The following is a 19997-nucleotide window of genomic DNA, read 5'->3' as shown; positions in this document are numbered from 1 at the left end:
TCTCTTGGGTCCTGGGAACGTAAGGACTCCTTCACTGCCTTGTGGCAGTGTCTTTGGTGTGAGTCCCCAACACTGGGTCCGACCCGGCAGGGGCACCCCCCACAGTCGCCACACTGCAGGGAGCGTCAGATGCCCCAAGCCCAAGGCCAGAACTCCTCCCAAACTCACCCAGCTGCAAGGTCTTAGCGGCAGGGCGGAGCTAGGATTTTGAACCCAGTTCCCAAGTTCCCTCATGGTGGGCTTACCCTGAGGGAAGAGCTCTCTTGGGTCCTGGGGAGACGTAAGGACTCCTTCACTGACTTGTGGCAGTGTCTTTGGTGTGAGTCCCCAACACTGGGTCCGACCCAGCAGGGGCACCCCCCACAGTCGCCACACTGCAGGGAGCGTCAGATGCCCCTAGCCCAAGGCCAGAACTCCTCCCAAACTCACCCAGCCGCAAGGTCTTAGCAGCAGGGCGGAGCTAGGAATGTCCACACAGTTCCCAAGTTCCCTCATGGTGGGCTTACCCTGAGGGAAGAGCTCTCTTGGGTCCTGAGAACGTAAGGACTCCTTCACTGCCTTGTGGCAGTGTCTTTGGTGTGAGTCCCCAACACTGGGTCCGACCCGGCAGGGGCACCCCCCACAGTCGCCACACTGCAGGGAGCGTCAGATGCCCCAAGCCCAAGGCCAGAACTCCTCCCAAACTCACCCAGCTGCAAGGTCTTAGCAGCAGGGCAGAGCTAGGATTTTGAACCCAGTTCCCAAGTTCCCTCATGGTGGGCTTACCCTGAGGGAAGAGCTCTCTTGGGTCCTGGGAGAGCCGAAGGACTCCTTCACTGCCTTGTGGCAGTGTCTTTGGTGTGAGTCCCCAACACTGGGTCCGACCCGGCAGGGGCACCCCCCACAGTCGCCACACTGCAGGGAGCGTCAGATGCCCCAAGCCCAAGGCCAGAACTCCTCCCAAACTCACCCAGCCGCAAGGTCTTAGCAGCAGGGCAGAGCTAGGATTTTGAACCCAGTTCCCAAGTTCCCTCATGGTGGGCTTACCCTGAGGGAAGAGCTCTCTTGGGTCCTGGGAACGTAAGGACTCCTTCACTGCCTTGTGGCAGTGTCTTTGGTGTGAGTCCCCAACACTGGGTCCGACCCGGCAGGGGCACCCCCCACAGTCGCCACACTGCAGGGAGCGTCAGATGCCCCTAGCCCAAGGCCAGAACTCCTCCCAAACTCACCCAGCTGCAAGGTCTTAGCAGCAGGGCGGAGCTAGGATTTTGAACCCAGTTCCCAAGTTCCCTCATGGTGGGCTTACCCTGAGGGAAGAGCTCTCTTGGGTCCTGGGAACGTAAGGACTCCTTCACTGCCTTGTGGCAGTGTCTTTGGTGTGAGTCCCCAACACTGGGTCCGACCCGGCAGGGGCACCCCCCACAGTCGCCACACTGCAGGGAGCGTCAGATGCCCCAAGCCCAAGGCCAGAACTCCTCCCAAACTCACCCAGCTGCAAGGTCTTAGCAGCAGGGCAGAGCTAGGATTTTGAACCCAGTTCCCAAGTTCCCTCATGGTGGGCTTACCCTGAGGGAAGAGCTCTCTTGGGTCCTGGGGAGGCCGAGGACTCCTTCACTGCCTTGTGGCAGTGTCTTTGGTGTGAGTCCCCAACACTGGGTCCGACCCGGCAGGGGCACCCCCCACAGTCGCCACACTGCAGGGAGCGTCAGATGCCCCTAGCCCAAGGCCAGAACTCCTCCCAAACTCACCCAGCCACAAGGTCTTAGCAGCAGGGCAGAGCTAGGATTTTGAACCCAGTTCCCAAGTTCCCTCATGGTGGGCTTACCCTGAGGGAAGAGCTCTCTTGGGTCCTGGGAACGTAAGGACTCCTTCACTGCCTTGTGGCAGTGTCTTTGGTGTGAGTCCCCAACACTGGGTCCGACCCGGCAGGGGCACCCCCCACAGTCGCCACACTGCAGGGAGCGTCAGATGCCCCAAGCCCAAGGCCAGAACTCCTCCCAAACTCACCCAGCTGCAAGGTCTTAGCAGCAGGGCGGAGCTAGGAATATCCACCCAGTTCCCAAGTTCCCTCATGGTGGGCTTACCCTGAGGGAAGAGCTCTCTTGGGTCCTGGGGCAGGCCGAGGACTCCTTCACTGCCTTGTGGCAGTGTCTTTGGTGTGAGTCCCCAACACTGGGTCCGACCCGGCAGGGGCACCCCCCACAGTCGCCACACTGCAGGGAGCGTCAGATGCCCCAAGCCCAAGGCCAGAACTCCTCCCAAACTCACCCAGCCACAAGGTCTTAGCAGCAGGGCGGAGCTAGGATTGTGAACCCAGTTCCCAAGTTCCCTCATGGTGGGCTTACCCTGAGGGAAGAGCTCTCTTGGGTCCTGGGAACGTAAGGACTCCTTCACTGCCTTGTGGCAGTGTCTTTGGTGTGAGTCCCCAACACTGGGTCCGACCCGGCAGGGGCACCCCCCACAGTCGCCACACTGCAGGGAGCGTCAGATGCCCCTAGCCCAAGGCCAGAACTCCTCCCAAACTCACCCAGCTGCAAGGTCTTAGCAGCAGGGCAGAGCTAGGATTTTGACCCAATGCCCAAGTTCCCTCATGGTGGGCTTACCCTGAGGGAAGAGCTCTCTTGGGTCCTGGGAACGTAAGGACTCCTTCACTGCCTTGTGGCAGTGTCTTTGGTGTGAGTCCCCAACACTGGGTCCGACCCGGCAGGGGCACCCCCCACAGTCGCCACACTGCAGGGAGCGTCAGATGCCCCAAGCCCAAGGCCAGAACTCCTCCCAAACTCACCCAGCCACAAGGTCTTAGCAGCAGGGCAGAGCTAGGATTTTGAACCCAGTTCCCAAGTTCCCTCATGGTGGGCTTACCCTGAGGGAAGAGCTCTCTTGGGTCCTGGGAACGTAAGGACTCCTTCACTGCCTTGTGGCAGTGTCTTTGGTGTGAGTCCCCAACACTGGGTCCGACCCGGCAGGGGCACCCCCCACAGTCGCCACACTGCAGGGAGCGTCAGATGCCCCAAGCCCAAGGCCAGAACTCCTCCCAAACTCACCCAGCTGCAAGGTCTTAGCGGCAGGGTGGAGCTAGGATTTTGAACCCAGTTCCCAAGTTCCCTCATGGTGGGCTTACCCTGAGGGAAGAGCTCTCTTGGGTCCTGGGGAGGCCGAGGACTCATTCACTGCCTTGTGGCAGTGTCTTTGGTGTGAGTCCCCCGCACTGGGTCCGACCCGGCAGGGGCACCCCCCACAGTCGCCACACTGCAGGGAGCGTCAGATGCCCCTAGCCCAAGGCCAGAACTCCTCCCAAACTCACCCAGCTGCAAGGTCTTAGCAGCAGGGCGGAGCTAGGATTTTGAACCCAGTTCCCAAGTTCCCTCATGGTGGGCTTACCCTGAGGGAAGAGCTCTCTTGGGTCCTGGGAACGTAAGGACTCCTTCACTGCCTTGTGGCAGTGTCTTTGGTGTGAGTCCCCAACACTGGGTCCGACCCGGCAGGGGCACCCCCCACAGTCGCCACACTGCAGGGAGCGTCAGATGCCCCAAGCCCAAGGCCAGAACTCCTCCCAAACTCACCCAGCCACAAGGTCTTAGCAGCAGGGCAGAGCTAGGATTTTGAACCCAGTTCCCAAGTTCCCTCATGGTGGGCTTACCCTGAGGGAAGAGCTCTCTTGGGTCCTGAGAACGTAAGGACTCCTTCACTGCCTTGTGGCAGTGTCTTTGGTGTGAGTCCCCAACACTGGGTCCGACCCGGCAGGGGCACCCCCCACAGTCGCCACACTGCAGGGAGCGTCAGATGCCCCAAGCCCAAGGCCAGAACTCCTCCCAAACTCACCCAGCTGCAAGGTCTTAGCAGCAGGGCAGAGCTAGGATTTTGAACCCAGTTCCCAAGTTCCCTCATGGTGGGCTTACCCTGAGGGAAGAGCTCTCTTGGGTCCTGGGAACGTAAGGACTCCTTCACTGCCTTGTGGCAGTGTCTTTGGTGTGAGTCCCCAACACTGGGTCCGACCCGGCAGGGGCACCCCCCACAGTCGCCACACTGCAGGGAGCGTCAGATGCCCCAAGCCCAAGGCCAGAACTCCTCCCAAACTCACCCAGCTGCAAGGTCTTAGCAGCAGGGCGGAGCTAGGATTTTGAACCCAGTTCCCAAGTTCCCTCATGGTGGGCTTACCCTGAGGGAAGAGCTCTCTTGGGTCCTGGGGAACGTAAGGACTCCTTCACTGCCTTGTGGCAGTGTCTTTGGTGTGAGTCCCCAACACTGGGTCCGACCCGGCAGGGGCACCCCCCACAGTCGCCACACTGCAGGGAGCGTCAGATGCCCCAAGCCCAAGGCCAGAACTCCTCCCAAACTCACCCAGCTGCAAGGTCTTAGCGGCAGGGTGGAGCTAGGATTTTGAACCCAGTTCCCAAGTTCCCTCATGGTGGGCTTACCCTGAGGGAAGAGCTCTCTTGGGTCCTGGGGAGGCCGAGGACTCCTTCACTGCCTTGTGGCAGTGTCTTTGGTGTGAGTCCCCAACACTGGGTCCGACCCGGCAGGGGCACCCCCCACAGTCGCCACACTGCAGGGAGCGTCAGATGCCCCTAGCCCAAGGCCAGAACTCCTCCCAAACTCACCCAGCCACAAGGTCTTAGCAGCAGGGCAGAGCTAGGATTTTGAACCCAGTTCCCAAGTTCCCTCATGGTGGGCTTACCCTGAGGGAAGAGCTCTCTTGGGTCCTGGGAACGTAAGGACTCCTTCACTGCCTTGTGGCAGTGTCTTTGGTGTGAGTCCCCAACACTGGGTCCGACCCGGCAGGGGCACCCCCCACAGTCGCCACACTGCAGGGAGCGTCAGATGCCCCAAGCCCAAGGCCAGAACTCCTCCCAAACTCACCCAGCCACAAGGTCTTAGCAGCAGGGCAGAGCTAGGATTTTGAACCCAGTTCCCAAGTTCCCTCATGGTGGGCTTACCCTGAGGGAAGAGCTCTCTTGGGTCCTGGGGGAGGCCGAGGACTCCTTCACTGCCTTGTGGCAGTGTCTTTGGTGTGAGTCCCCAACACTGGGTCCGACCCGGCAGGGGCACCCCCCACAGTCGCCACACTGCAGGGAGCGTCAGATGCCCCAAGCCCAAGGCCAGAACTCCTCCCAAACTCACCCAGCTGCAAGGTCTTAGCGGCAGGGTGGAGCTAGGAATGTCCAAATAGTTCCCAAGTTCCCTCATGGTGGGCTTACCCTGAGGGAAGAGCTCTCTTGGGTCCTGGGAACGTAAGGACTCCTTCACTGCCTTGTGGCAGTGTCTTTGGTGTGAGTCCCCAACACTGGGTCCGACCCGGCAGGGGCACCCCCCACAGTCGCCACACTGCAGGGAGCGTCAGATGCCCCTAGCCCAAGGCCAGAACTCCTCCCAAACTCACCCAGCTGCAAGGTCTTAGCGGCAGGGTGGAGCTAGGAATGTCCACACAGTTCCCAAGTTCCCTCATGGTGGGCTTACCCTGAGGGAAGAGCTCTCTTGGGTCCTGGGAACGTAAGGACTCCTTCACTGCCTTGTGGCAGTGTCTTTGGTGTGAGTCCCCAACACTGGGTCCGACCCGGCAGGGGCACCCCCCACAGTCGCCACACTGCAGGGAGCGTCAGATGCCCCAAGCCCAAGGCCAGAACTCCTCCCAAACTCACCCAGCTGCAAGGTCTTAGCAGCAGGGCAGAGCTAGGATTTTGAACCCAGTTCCCAAGTTCCCTCATGGTGGGCTTACCCTGAGGGAAGAGCTCTCTTGGGTCCTGGGGGAGGCCGAGGACTCGTTCACTGCCTTGTGGCAGTGTCTTTGGTGTGAGTCCCCAACACTGGGTCCGACCCGGCAGGGGCACCCCCCACAGTCGCCACACTGCAGGGAGCGTCAGATGCCCCTAGCCCAAGGCCAGAACTCCTCCCAAACTCACCCAGCCACAAGGTCTTAGCAGCAGGGCAGAGCTAGGATTTTGAACCCAGTTCCCAAGTTCCCTCATGGTGGGCTTACCCTGAGGGAAGAGCTCTCTTGGGTCCTGGGAACGTAAGGACTCCTTCACTGCCTTGTGGCAGTGTCTTTGGTGTGAGTCCCCAACACTGGGTCCGACCCGGCAGGGGCACCCCCCACAGTCGCCACACTGCAGGGAGCGTCAGATGCCCCAAGCCCAAGGCCAGAACTCCTCCCAAACTCACCCAGCTGCAAGGTCTTAGCGGCAGGGTGGAGCTAGGATTTTGAACCCAGTTCCCAAGTTCCCTCATGGTGGGCTTACCCTGAGGGAAGAGCTCTCTTGGGTCCTGGGGGAGGCCGAGGACTCCTTCACTGCCTTGTGGCAGTGTCTTTGGTGTGAGTCCCCAACACTGGGTCCGACCCGGCAGGGGCACCCCCCACAGTCGCCACACTGCAGGGAGCGTCAGATGCCCCAAGCCCAAGGCCAGAACTCCTCCCAAACTCACCCAGCTGCAAGGTCTTAGCAGCAGGGCGGAGCTAGCAATTTGAACCCAGTTCCCAAGTACCCTCATGGTGGGCTTACCCTGAGGGAAGAGCTCTCTTGGGTCCTGGGAAGCGTAAGGACTCCTTCACTGCCTTGTGGCAGTGTCTTTGGTGTGAGTCCCCAACACTGGGTCCGACCCGGCAGGGGCACCCCCCACAGTCGCCACACTGCAGGGAGCGTCAGATGCCCCTAGCCCAAGGCCAGAACTCCTCCCAAACTCACCCAGCCACAAGGTCTTAGCAGCAGGGCAGAGCTAGGATTTTGAACCCAGTTCCCAAGTTCCCTCATGGTGGGCTTACCCTGAGGGAAGAGCTCTCTTGGGTCCTGGGAACGTAAGGACTCCTTCACTGCCTTGTGGCAGTGTCTTTGGTGTGAGTCCCCAACACTGGGTCCGACCCGGCAGGGGCACCCCCCACAGTCGCCACACTGCAGGGAGCGTCAGATGCCCCAAGCCCAAGGCCAGAACTCCTCCCAAACTCACCCAGCCGCAAGGCCTTAGCAGCAGGGCAGAGCTAGGATTTGAACCCAGTTCCCAAGTTCCCTCATGGTGGGCTTACCCTGAGGGAAGAGCTCTCTTGGGTCCTGGGAACGTAAGGACTCCTTCACTGCCTTGTGGCAGTGTCTTTGGTGTGAGTCCCCAACACTGGGTCCGACCCGGCAGGGGCACCCCCCACAGTCGCCACACTGCAGGGAGAGTCAGATGCCCCTAGCCCAAGGCCAGAACTCCTCCAAACTCACCCAGCCACAAGGTCTTAGCAGCAGGGCAGAGCTAGGATTTTGAACCCAGTTCCCAAGTTCCCTCATGGTGGGCTTACCCTGAGGGAAGAGCTCTCTTGGGTCCTGGGAACGTAAGGACTCCTTCACTGCCTTGTGGCAGTGTCTTTGGTGTGAGTCCCCAACACTGGGTCCGACCCGGCAGGGGCACCCCCCACAGTCGCCACACTGCAGGGAGCGTCAGATGCCCCAAGCCCAAGGCCAGAACTCCTCCCAAACTCACCCAGCTGCAAGGTCTTAGCAGCAGGGCGGAGCTAGGATTTTGAACCCAGTTCCCAAGTTCCCTCATGGTGGGCTTACCCTGAGGGAAGAGCTCTCTTGGGTCCTGGGGGAGGCCGAGGACTCGTTCACGGCCTTGTGGCAGTGTCTTTGGTGTGAGTCCCCAACACTGGGTCCGACCCAGCAGGGGCACCCCCCACAGTCGCCACACTGCAGGGAGCGTCAGATGCCCCAAGCCCAAGGCCAGAACTCCTCCAAACTCACCCAGCTGCAAGGTCTTAGCAGCAGGGTGGAGCTAGGAATGTCCAAATAGTTCCCAAGTTCCCTCATGGTGGGCTTACCCTGAGGGAAGAGCTCTCTTGGGTCCTGGGGGAGGCCGAGGACTCCTTCACTGCCTTGTGGCAGTGTCTTTGGTGTGAGTCCCCAACACTGGGTCCGACCCGGCAGGGGCACCCCCCACAGTCGCCACACTGCAGGGAGCGTCAGATGCCCCAAGCCCAAGGCCAGAACTCCTCCCAAACTCACCCAGCTGCAAGGTCTTAGCGGCAGGGTGGAGCTAGGAATGTCCAACTAGTTCCCAAGTTCCCTCATGGTGGGCTTACCCTGAGGGAAGAGCTCTCTTGGGTCCTGGGAACGTAAGGACTCCTTCACTGCCTTGTGGCAGTGTCTTTGGTGTGAGTCCCCAACACTGGGTCCGACCCGGCAGGGGCACCCCCCACAGTCGCCACACTGCAGGGAGCGTCAGATGCCCCAAGCCCAAGGCCAGAACTCCTCCCAAACTCACCCAGCTGCAAGGTCTTAGCAGCAGGGTAGAGCTATGTTCTGTGGCCAGGGAGGCTGGGCCAGGCCACTTCATGTTCTGCAGCCATGAGATCAGGGCCAGTTTACTTCATGGTCCTGGGACAGGGAGCCTGTTACAGGCTACTTCATGGTGTTCGGGCACTCAGGACACGTTGAGGTTACATCATTGTCCTGGGTCAGGGAGTCTGGGCCAGGGTATATCATAGTCCTGACTCATGGAGGCTGGACCAGATTACATCATGGATCGGGGAACTGTGAGGACATGGTAAAAATGCTTCATGGTTGTGGGGCAGGGACAAGGAGGCTGGGCCAGGCTATGTCATGGTTGTGGGGCAGGGAGGCTGGGCCAGGGAGGCTGGGTCAGTCTATGTCATGGTTGTGGGGGCAAGGAGGCTGGGCAAGCCCATTTCATGTTCCGTGGCCAGGGAGGCTGGGCCAGGCCACTTCATGTTCTGCAGCCATGATTACAGGGCCAGTTTACTTCATGGTCCTGGGACAGGGAGCCTGTTACAGGCTACTTCATGGTGTTGGGCCAGTCAGGACACATTGAGGTTACATCATTGTCCTGGGTCAGGGAGTCTGGGCAAGGCTACTTCATGGTCCTCGACAAGGAGGTTTGGGCAGGGAGGCTGTGCCAGCCAGGCTACTTCATAACTCTGGGGCAGGGAGACTGGACCTGGGTGAATCATGGTCCTTGGGCCATCAGGACAGAGCAGGATTATTTCATGGTCCTGGGCCAGGGAGGTTGGGCGAGTTTAACTCATGGGCCTGGGGTAGTCAGGTAGTCAGGACAGTTTGAGGTTACCTCATGGTCCAGGGTCAGGGATGCTCGGCCAGGCCACTTCATGGTCCTGGTACAGGGAGGACAGGGCAATGCTACGTCCTGATCCTGTGACAGTGAGGCTGGGCAAGGCTACTACTTGGATCTAGGACAGAAATGCTTGGCCAGGCCACTTCCTGAACTTGGGCAAAGAGGACAGGGCAAGGCTATGTCTTCATCTGGGCAGGGAGGTGGCATGGACTCATGGTCAGGGCATGGAAGCTGACCAGGGCATACATGTCCTGGGGCAGGAAGGCTGGGCCAGGCCATGTCATGGTTGTGGGGACAGGGAGGCTGGGCAAGCCTACTTCATGTTCCGTGGCCAGGGAGGCTGGGCCAGGCCACTTCATGTTCTGCAGCCATGATTACAGGGCCAGTTTACTTCATGGTCAGGAGACAGGGAGCCTGTTACAGGCTACTTCATGGTGTTGGGGCAGTCAGGACACATTGAGGTTACATCATTGTCCTGGGTCAGGGAGTCTGGGCAAGGCTACTTCATGGTCCTCAGACAAGGAGGTTTGGGCAGGGAGGCTGTGCCAGCCAGGCTACTTCATAATCCTGGGGCAGGGAGACTGGACCTGGGTGAATCATGGTCCTTGGGCCATCAGGACAGAGCAGGATTATTTCATGGTCCTGGGCCAGGGAGGTTGGGCGAGTTTAACTCATGGGCCTGGGGTAGTCAGGTAGTCAGGACAGTTTGAGGTTACCTCGTGGTGCAGGGTCAGGGATGCTCGGCCAGGCCACTTCATGGTCCTGGTACAGGGAGGACAGGGCAAGGTTACATCCTGATCCTGCGACAGTGAGGCTGGGCAGGGCTACTACTGGATCTAGGACAGAAATGCTTGGCCAGGCCACTTCCTGAACTTGGGCAAAGAGGACAGGGCCAGGCTATATCATGGTTGTGGGGCAGGGAGGCTGGGCCAGGCTATGTCATGGTTGTGAGGCATGGAGGCTGGCCAAGGCTACTTCATGGTCCTCAGACAAGGAGGATTGGGCAGGGAGGCTGTGCCAGGGGATTACATGGTCCTGAGGCAGGGAGTCTAGATCAGGCTACTTCTTGATCCTGGGGCACTGAGGACAGGGCAAGGCTATGTCTTCATCCTGGGGCAGGGAGGCTGGGCATGGACCTCATGGTTCAGGGGCATGGAAGCTGAACCAGGGCACTACATGTTCCTGGGGCAGGAAGGCTGGGCCAGGCCATGTCATGGTTGTGGGGAAAGGGAGGCTGGGCCAGGGAGGCTGGGCAAGCCTACTTCATGTTCCGTGGCCAGGGAGGCTGGGCCAGGCCACTTCATGTTCTGCAGCCATGATTACAGGGCCAGCTTACTTCATGGTCAGGAGACAGGGAGCCTGTTACAGGCTACTTCATGGTGTTGGGGCAGTCAGGACACATTGAGGTTACATCATTGTCCTGGGTCAGGGAGTCTGGGCCAGGCGATATCATAGTCCTGACTCATGGAGGCTGGACCAGATTACATCATGGTCGGGGAACAGTGAGGACATGGCGACATTGCATCATGGTCCTGGGGCAGGGAGGCTGGGCCAGGCTATGTCAAGGTTGTGGGGCAGGGAGGCTGGGAAAGGGAGGCTGGGCCAGGCTATGTCATGGTTGTGGGGAAGGGAGGCTGGGCCAGGGAGGCTGGGCCAGGCTATGTCATGGTTGTGGGTCAGGGAGGCTGGGATAGGGAGGCTGGGCCAGGCCATGTCATGGTAGTGGGCAGGAGGCTGGGAAGGGAGGCTGGGCCAGGCTATGTCATGGTTGTGGGGGCAAGGAGGCTGGGCAAGCCTACTTCATGTTCCGTGGCCAGGGAGGCTGGGCCAGGCCACTTCATGTTCTGCAGCCATGATTACAGGGCCAGTTTACTTCATGGTCCTGGGACAGGGAGCCTGTTACAGGCTACTTCATGGTGTTGGGGCAGTCAGGACACATTGAGGTTACATCATTGTCCTGGGTCAGGGAGTCTGGGCAAGGCTACTTCATGGTCCTCGGACAAGGAGGTTTGGGCAGGGAGGCTGTGCCAGCCAGGCTACTTCATAATCCGGGGCAGGGAGACTGGACCTGGGTGAATCATGGTCCTTGGGCCATCAGGACAGAGCAGGATTATTTCATGGTCCTGGGCCAGGGAGGTTGGGCGAGTTTAACTCATGGGCCTGGGGTAGTCAGGTAGTCAGGACAGTTTGAGGTTACCTCATGGTCCAGGGTCAGGGATGCTCGGCCAGGCCACTTCATGGTCCTGGTACAGGGAGGACAGGGCAAGGTTACATCCTGATCCTGCGACAGTGAGGCTGGGCAGGGCTACTACTTGGATCTAGGACAGAAATGCTTGGCCAGGCCACTTCCTGAACTTGGGCAAAGAGGACAGGGCCAGGCTATGTCATGGTTGTGGGGCAGGGAGGCTGGGCCAGGGAGGCTGGGCCAGGCTATGTCATGGTTGTGGGGGCAGGGAGGCTGGGCAGCCTACTTCATGTTCCGTGGCCAGGGAGGCTGGGCCAGCCCACTTCATGTTCTGCAGCCATGATTACAGGGCCAGTTTACTTCATGGTCAGGAGACAGGGAGCCTGTTACAGCCTACTTCATGGTGTTCGGGCACTCAGGACACATTGAGGTTACATCATTGTCCTGGGTCAGGGAGTCTGGGCAAGGCGATATCATAGTCCTCAGACAAGGAGGTTTGGGCAGGAAGGCTGTGCCAGCCAGGCTACTTCATAACTCTGGGGCAGGGAGACTGGACCTGGGTGAATCATGGTCCTTGGGCCATCAGGACAGAGCAGGATTATTTCATGGTCCTGGGCCAGGGAGGTTGGGCGAGTTTAACTCATGGGCCTGGGGTAGTCAGGTAGTCAGGACAGTTTGAGGTTACCTCATGGTCCAGGGTCAGGGATGCTCGGCCAGGCCACTTCATGGTCCTGGTACAGGGAGGACAGGGCAAGGTTACGTCCTGATCCTGCGACAGTGAGGCTGGGCAGGGCTACTACTTGGATCTAGGACAGAAATGCTTGGCCAGGCCACTTCCTGAACTTGGGCAAAGAGGACAGGGCCAGGCTATGTCATGGTTGTGAGGCATGGAGGCTGGCCAAGGCTACTTCATGGTCCTCAGACAAGGAGGATTGGGCAGGGAGGCTGTGCCAGGGGATTACATGGTCCTGAGGCAGGGAGTCTAGATCAGGCTACTTCTTGATCCTGGGGCACTGAGGACAGGGCAAGGCTATGTCTTCATCCTGGGGCAGGGAGGCTGGGCATGGACCTCATGGTTCAGGGGCATGGAAGCTGAACCAGGGCACTACATGTTCCTGGGGCAGGAAGGCTGGGCCAGGCCATGTCATGGTTGTGGGGAAAGGGAGGCTGGGCCAGGGAGGCTGGGCAAGCCTACTTCATGTTCCGTGGCCAGGGAGGCTGGGCCAGGCCACTTCATGTTCTGCAGCCATGATTACAGGGCCAGCTTACTTCATGGTCAGGAGACAGGGAGCCTGTTACAGGCTACTTCATGGTGTTGGGGCAGTCAGGACACATTGAGGTTACATCATTGTCCTGGGTCAGGGAGTCTGGGCCAGGCGATATCATAGTCCTGACTCATGGAGGCTGGACCAGATTACATCATGGTCGGAGAACAGTGAGGACATGGCGACATTGCATCATGGTCCTGCGGCAGGGAGGCTGGGCCAGGGAGGCTGGGCCAGGCCATGTCATGGTTGTGGGGCAGGGAGGCTGGGCCAGGGAGGCTGGGCCAGGCTATGTCATGGTAGTGGGTCAGGGAGGCTGGGCAAGCCTACTTCATGTTCCGTGGCCAGGGAGGCTGGGCCAGGCCACTTCATGTTCTGCAGCCATGATTACAGGGCCAGTTTACTTCATGGTCCTGGGACAGGGAGCCTGTTACAGGCTACTTCATGGTGTTGGGGCAGTCAGGACACATTGAGGTTACATCATTGTCCTGGGTCAGGGAGTCTGGGCAAGGCTACTTCATGGTCCTCAGACAAGGAGGTTTGGGCAGGGAGGCTGTGCCAGCCAGGCTACTTCATAATCCTGGGGCAGGGAGACTGGACCTGGGTGAATCATGGTCCTTGGGCCATCAGGACAGAGCAGGATTATTTCATGGTCCTGGGCCAGGGAGGTTGGGCGAGTTTAACTCATGGGCCTGGGGTAGTCAGGTAGTCAGGACAGTTTGAGGTTACCTCATGGTGCAGGGTCAGGGATGCTCGGCCAGGCCACTTCATGGTCCTGGTACAGGGAGGACAGGGCAAGGTTACGTCCTGATCCTGCGACAGTGAGGCTGGGCAGGGCTACTACTGGATCTAGGACAGAAATGCTTGGCCAGGCCACTTCCTGAACTTGGGCAAAGAGGACAGGGCCAGGCTATGTCATGGTTGTGAGGCATGGAGGCTGGCCAAGGCTACTTCATGGTCCTCAGACAAGGAGGATTGGGCAGGGAGGCTGTGCCAGGGCATTACATGGTCCTGAGGCAGGGAGTCTAGATCAGGCTACTTCTTGATCCTGGGGCACTGAGGACAGGGCAAGGCTATGTCTTCATCCTGGGGCAGGGAGGCTGGGCATGGACCTCATGGTTCAGGGGCATGGAAGCTGAACCAGGGCACTACATGTTCCTGGGGCAGGAAGGCTGGGCCAGGCCATGTCATGGTTGTGGGGAAAGGGAGGCTGGGCCAGGGAGGCTGGGCAAGCCTACTTCATGTTCCGTGGCCAGGGAGGCTGGGCCAGGCCACTTCATGTTCTGCAGCCATGATTACAGGGCCAGCTTACTTCATGGTCAGGAGACAGGGAGCCTGTTACAGGCTACTTCATGGTGTTGGGGCAGTCAGGACACATTGAGGTTACATCATTGTCCTGGGTCAGGGAGTCTGGGCCAGGCGATATCATAGTCCTGACTCATGGAGGCTGGACCAGATTACATCATGGTCGGGGAACAGTGAGGACATGGCGACATTGCATCATGGTTGTGGGGCAGGGAGCCTGGGCCAGGCTATGTCAAGGTTGTGGGGCAGGGAGGCTGGGAAAGGGAGGCTGGGCCAGGCTATGTCATGGTTGTGAGGCAGGGAGGCTGGGCCAGGGAGGCTGGGCCAGGCTATGTCATGGTTGTGGGGCAGGGAGGCTGGGCCAGTTAGGCTGGGCCAGGCCATGTCATGGTTGTGGGGGCAGGGAGGCTGGGCAAGCCTACTTCATGTTCCGTGGCCAGGGAGGTTGGGCCAGGCCACTTCATGTTCCGCAATCATGATTACAGGGCCAGTTTACTTCATGGTCCTGGGACAGGGAGCCTGTTACAGGCTATTTCATGGTGTTGGGGCAGTCAGGACACATTGAGGTTACATCATTGTCCTGGGTCAGGGAGTCTGGGCCAGGCGATATCATAGTCCTGACTCTTGGAGGCTGCACCAGATTACATCATGGTCGGAGAACAGTGAGGACATGGCGACATTGCATCATGGTCCTGGGGCAGGGAGGCTGGGCAGGGAGGCTGGGCCAGGCCACTTCATGTTCTGCAGCCATGATTACAGGGTCAGCTTACTTCATTGTCAGGAGACAGGGAGCCTGTTACAGGCTACTTCATGGTGTTGGGGCAGTCAGGACACATTGAGGTTACATCATTGTCCTGGGTCAGGGAGTCTGGGCCAGGCGATATCATAGTTCTGACTCATGGAGGCTGGACCAGATTACATCATGGTCGGAGAACAGTGAGGACATGGCGACATTGCATCATGGTCCTGGGGCAGGGAGGCTGGGCAAGGCTATGTCATGGTTGTGGGGCAGGGAGGCTGGGAAAGGAAGGCTGGGCCAGGCTATGTCATGGTTGTGGGGCAGGGAGGCTGGGACAGGGAGGCTGGGCCAGGCTATGTCATGGTTGTGGGGCAGGGAGGCTGGGCCAGGGAGGCTGGGCCAGGCTATGTCATGGTTGTGGGGGCAAGGAGGCTGGGCAAGCCTACTTCATGTTCCGTGGCCAGGGAGGCTGGGCCAGGCCACTTCATGTTCTGCAGCCATGATTACAGGGCCAGTTTACTTCATGGTCCTGGGACAGGGAGCCTGTTACAGGCTACTTCATGGTGTTCGGGCACTCAGGACACATTGAGGTTACATCATTGTCCTGGGTCAGGGAGTCTGGGCAAGGCTACTTCATGGTCCTCGGACAAGGAGGTTTGGGCAGGGAGGCTGTGCCAGCCAGGCTACTTCATAATCCTGGGGCAGGGAGACTGGACCTGGGTGAATCATGGTCCTTGGGCCATCAGGACAGAGCAGGATTATTTCATGGTCCTGGGCCAGGGAGGTTGGGCGAGTTTAACTCATGGGCCTGGGGTAGTCAGGTAGTCAGGACAGTTTGAGGTTACCTCATGGTGCAGGGTCAGGGATGCTCGGCCAGGCCACTTCATGGTCCTGGTACAGGGAGGACAGGGCAAGGTTACGTCCTGATCCTGCGACAGTGAGGCTGGGCAGGGCTACTACTTGGATCTAGGACAGAAATGCTTGGCCAGGCCACTTCCTGAACTTGGGCAAAGAGGACAGGGCCAGGCTATGTCATGGTTGTGAGGCATGGAGGCTGGCCAAGGCTACTTCATGGTCCTCAGACAAGGAGGATTGGGCAGGGAGGCTGTGCCAGGGGATTACATGGTCCTGAGGCAGGGAGTCTAGATCAGGCTACTTCTTGATCCTGGGGCACTGAGGACAGGGCAAGGCTATGTCTTCATCCTGGGGCAGGGAGGCTGGGCATGGACCTCATGGTTCAGGGGCATGGAAGCTGAACCAGGGCACTACATGTTCCTGGGGCAGGAAGGCTGGGCCAGGCCATGTCATGGTTGTGGGGAAAGGGAGGCTGGGCCAGGGAGGCTGGGCAAGCCTACTTCATGTTCCGTGGCCAGGGAGGCTGGGCCAGGCCACTTCATGTTCTGCAGCCATGATTACAGGGCCAGCTTACTTCATGGTCAGGAGACAGGGAGCCTGTTACAGGCTACTTCATGGTGTTGGGGCAGTCAGGACACATTGAGGTTACATCATTGTCCTGGGTCAGGGAGTCTGGGCCAGGCGATATCATAGTCCTGACTCATGGAGGCTGGACCAGATTACATCATGGTCGGGGAACAGTGAGGACATGGCGACATTGCATCATGGTCCTGGGGCAGGGAGGCTGGGCCAGGCTATGTCATGGTTGTGGGGCAGGGAGGCTGGGAAAGGGAGGCTGGGCCAGGCTATGTCATGGTTGTGGGGCAGGGAGGCTGGGCCAGGGAGGCTGGGCCAGGCTATGTCATGGTTGTGGGTCAGGGAGGCTGGGATAGGGAGGCTGGGCCAGGCTATGTCATGGTTGTGGGGGCAAGGAGGCTGGGCAAGCCTACTTCATGTTCCGTGGCCAGGGAGGCTGGGCCAGGCCACTTCATGTTCTGCAGCCATGATTACAGGGCCAGTTTACTTCATGGTCCTGGGACAGGGAGCCTGTTACAGGCTACTTCATGGTGTTCGGGCAGTCAGGACACATTGAGGTTACATCATTGTCCTGGGTCAGGGAGTCTGGGCAAGGCTACTTCATGGTCCTCGGACAAGGAGGTTTGGGCAGGGAGGCTGTGCCAGCCAGGCTACTTCATAATCCTGGGGCAGGGAGACTGGACCTGGGTGAATCATGGTCCTTGGGCCATCAGGACAGAGCAGGATTATTTCATGGTCCTGGGCCAGGGAGGTTGGGCGAGTTTAACTCATGGGCCTGGGGTAGTCAGGTAGTCAGGACAGTTTGAGGTTACCTCATGGTCCAGGGTCAGGGATGCTCGGCCAGGCCACTTCATGGTCCTGGTACAGGGAGGACAGGGCAAGGTTACATCCTGATCCTGCGACAGTGAGGCTGGGCAGGGCTACTACTTGGATCTAGGACAGAAATGCTTGGCCAGGCCACTTCCTGAACTTGGGCAAAGAGGACAGGGCCAGGCTATGTCATGGTTGTGGGGCAGGGAGGCTGGGCCAGGGAGGCTGGGCCAGGCTATGTCATGGTTGTGGGGGCAGGGAGGCTGGGCAGCCTACTTCATGTTCCGTGGCCAGGGAGGTTGGGCCAGGCCACTTCATGTTCTGCAGCCATGATTACAGGGCCAGTTTACTTCATGGTCCTGGGACAGGGAGCCTGTTACAGGCTACTTCATGGTGTTCGGGCACTCAGGACACATTGAGGTTACATCATTGTCCTGGGTCAGGGAGTCTGGGCAAGGCGATATCATAGTCCTCGGACAAGGAGGTTTGGGCAGGAAGGCTGTGCCAGCCAGGCTACTTCAGAACTCTGGGGCAGGGAGACTGGACCTGGGTGAATCATGGTCCTTGGGCCATCAGGACAGAGCAGGATTATTTCATGGTCCTGGGCCAGGGAGGTTGGGCGAGTTTAACTCATGGGCCTGGGGTAGTCAGGTAGTCAGGACAGTTTGAGGTTACCTCATGGTGCAGGGTCAGGGATGCTCGGCCAGGCCACTTCATGGTCCTGGTACAGGGAGGACAGGGCAAGGCTACGTCCTGATCCTGCGACAGTGAGGCTGGGCAGGGCTACTACTTGGATCTAGGACAGAAATGCTTGGCCAGGCCACTTCCTGAACTTGGGCAAAGAGGACAGGGCCAGGCTATGTCATGGTTGTGAGGCATGGAGGCTGGCCAAGGCTACTTCATGGTCCTCAGACAAGGAGGATTGGGCAGGGAGGCTGTGCCAGGGGATTACATGGTCCTGAGGCAGGGAGTCTAGATCAGGCTACTTCTTGATCCTGGGGCACTGAGGACAGGGCAAGGCTATGTCTTCATCCTGGGGCAGGGAGGCTGGGCATGGACCTCATGGTTCAGGGGCATGGAAGCTGAACCAGGGCACTACATGTTCCTGGGGCAGGAAGGCTGGGCCAGGCCATGTCATGGTTGTGGGGAAAGGGAGGCTGGGCCAGGGAGGCTGGGCAAGCCTACTTCATGTTCCGTGGCCAGGGAGGCTGGGCCAGGCCACTTCATGTTCTGCAGCCATGATTACAGGGCCAGTTTACTTCATGGTCAGGAGACAGGGAGCCTGTTACAGGCTACTTCATGGTGTTGGGGCAGTCAGGACACATTGAGGTTACATCATTGTCCTGGGTCAGGGAGTCTGGGCCAGGCGATATCATAGTCCTGACTCATGGAGGCTGGACCAGATTACATCATGGTCGGGGAACAGTGAGGACATGGCGACATTGCATCATGGTCCTGGGGCAGGGAGGCTGGGCCAGGCTATGTCATGGTTGTGGGGCAGGGAGGCTGGGAAAGGGAGGCTGGGCCAGGCTATGTCATGGTTGTGGGGCAGGGAGGCTGGGCCAGGGAGGCTGGGCCAGGCTATGTCATGGTTGTGGGTCAGGGAGGCTGGGATAGGGAGGCTGGGCAAGGCCATGTCATGGTAGTGGGCAGGGAGGCTGGGAGGAGGCTGGGCCAGGCTATGTCATGGTTGTGGGGGCAAGGAGGCTGGGCAAGCCTACTTCATGTTCCGTGGCCAGGGAGGCTGGGCCAGGCCACTTCATGTTCTGCAGCCATGATTACAGGGCCAGTTTACTTCATGGTCCTGGGACAGGGAGCCTGTTACAGGCTACTTCATGGTGTTCGGGCAGTCAGGACACATTGAGGTTACATCATTGTCCTGGGTCAGGGAGTCTGGGCAAGGCTACTTCATGGTCCTCGGACAAGGAGGTTTGGGCAGGGAGGCTGTGCCAGCCAGGCTACTTCATAATCCTGGGGCAGGGAGACTGGACCTGGGTGAATCATGGTCCTTGGGCCATCAGGACAGAGCAGGATTATTTCATGGTCCTGGGCCAGGGAGGTTGGGCGAGTTTAACTCATGGGCCTGGGGTAGTCAGGTAGTCAGGACAGTTTGAGGTTACCTCATGGTCCAGGGTCAGGGATGCTCGGCCAGGCCACTTCATGGTCCTGGTACAGGGAGGACAGGGCAAGGTTACGTCCTGATCCTGCGACAGTGAGGCTGGGCAGGGCTACTACTTGGATCTAGGACAGAAATGCTTGGCCAGGCCACTTCCTGAACTTGGGCAAAGAGGACAGGGCCAGGCTATGTCATGGTTGTGGGGCAGGGAGGCTGGGCCAGGGAGGCTGGGCCAGGCTATGTCATGGTTGTGGGGGCAGGGAGGCTGGGCAGCCTACTTCATGTTCCGTGGCCAGGGAGGCTGGGCCAGGCCACTTCATGTTCTGCAGCCATGATTACAGGGCCAGTTTACTTCATGGTCCTGGGACAGGGAGCCTGTTACAGGCTACTTCATGGTGTTGGGCCAGTCAGGACACATTGAGGTTACATCATTGTCCTGGGTCAGGGAGGCTGGGCCAAGGCTACTTCATGGTCCTCAGACAAGGAGGATTGGGCAGGGAGGCTGTGCCAGGGGATTACATGGTCCTGAGGCAGGGAGTCTAGATCAGGCTACTTCTTGATCCTGGGGCACTGAGGACAGGGCAAGGCTATGTCTTCATCCTGGGGCAGGGAGGCTGGGCATGGACCTCATGGTTCAGGGGCATGGAAGCTGAACCAGGGCACTACATGTTCCTGGGGCAGGAAGGCTGGGCCAGGCCATGTCATGGTTGTGGGGAAAGGGAGGCTGGGCCAGGGAGGCTGGGCAAGCCTACTTCATGTTCCGTGGCCAGGGAGGCTGGGCCAGGCCACTTCATGTTCTGCAGCCATGATTACAGGGCCAGTTTACTTCATGGTCCTGGGACAGGGAGCCTGTTACAGGCTACTTCATGGTGTTGGGGCAGTCAGGACACATTGAGGTTACATCATTGTCCTGGGTCAGGGAGTCTGGGCAAGGCTACTTCATGGTCCTCAGACAAGGAGGTTTGGGCAGGGAGGCTGTGCCAGCCAGGCTACTTCATAATCCTGGGGCAGGGAGACTGGACCTGGGTGAATCATGGTCCTTGGGCCATCAGGACAGAGCAGGATTATTTCATGGTCCTGGGCCAGGGAGGTTGGGCGAGTTTA

This window comes from Ochotona curzoniae, unplaced genomic scaffold, assembly GCF_017591425.1.
Source record: "Ochotona curzoniae isolate NIBS_2020 unplaced genomic scaffold, NIBS_Ocur_1.0 contig_2754, whole genome shotgun sequence".
NCBI lineage: Eukaryota > Metazoa > Chordata > Mammalia > Lagomorpha > Ochotonidae > Ochotona > Ochotona curzoniae.
The sequence above is the reverse complement of the archived record's forward strand: the minus strand, read 5'-3'. Positions refer to the sequence as shown.